A 1,080-nucleotide genomic window follows, 5' to 3' on the forward strand; every position below is an offset into this window, starting at 1 on the left:
GCTGGGTCCCTCCGGGGGGGGCGCGAACCCGGGCGGCTCCTGGGCGCTCTCCGCGACTGGTGTTTCCCGGGCGGTCACAGCTCCTCGCCCGCCCGCCAGCGGCACATCCTCGCGTCCGGCCGCCTCGGGGCCCCGCTGCTTGTCCGAGCCGGCGGCGGGCTCCGATCCCGCGAGGGGTCCCTGCCCGCGGGCGGCTCCTAGGCGGCGGGCGCCGCGGAGCGGAGCGGGCCGGGGGCTGAGCTCGGCGCCCGGGGGCAGCCCGCGGAGCGCAGCGCCGGCCGGGCAGCGGGGCGCGGGGGCAGCGTCAGGGGAGGCAGTGCCTGGCTCGCGCGGGGGGCCTGGGACGCGGAGGGCAAGTTCATGGCACTGGCTGACTTGGCGCTTTGAGCCGCGGGCCGCAGCCCCCGGAGCGTCCCCCGAGACGCGCTGACGGGCGGCGGGAGGGAGGGGAATGGGACGCCCCTCGCTCTCCCCCACCCCCCCACCCCCGGCTCCGGGAGGGCGGTGACGTCAGGCCCGCGCCGGGCAGGGAGGGGTTAAATGCTAATGCACGGCTGGAGCCCCCCTCCCCCAGCGGCTCGCCCACAAGACGCAGGCGCTGGCCAAGCCCGGGGGGGGGGGGCCGCGCTGTCCCCTTCCCCCCGCGGGCTCCCCCAGCTGCCGGGGTGGAAGTGCCCGCGGGGGCGATCGCTTTCCCCGGAGGCGGCCCGGCCCGGCCCGGCACCAGGTGAGCGGCCGGCCCTTCCCACGCCCGGCCGGGGCCGGAGAGAGGAGCGGGCCCCGCTGCCCCGCGGGGGTGTCTGCTCTCCAGCCGGCCCCCAGGGCCCGCTCCGCCGAGCCTGGCAGCCAGCCGCGCCCGGCGTCCCGAGCAGGGGCGCCGACACCCCGCCCCGCCGCGGGGCTGCGGGCGGCCGGCGGGAGGGCTCGGGCAGACGCACACGAGCTCCCCGCACGGGAAACGCCGAGTCTGGCGCAGCCGCCGGAGCCTGTTGCGCACCAGCTGGTCGGCCCCGGGCCGGGCCGGTTCTTCTCCCGGGCCATGGCCCTTCGGCGCCGGGGGGCTAAGGGGCTCCCAGCCTG

Source organism: Carettochelys insculpta, chromosome 3, assembly GCF_033958435.1.
Source record: "Carettochelys insculpta isolate YL-2023 chromosome 3, ASM3395843v1, whole genome shotgun sequence".
In the NCBI taxonomy this organism is placed as follows: Eukaryota; Metazoa; Chordata; order Testudines; family Carettochelyidae; genus Carettochelys; species Carettochelys insculpta.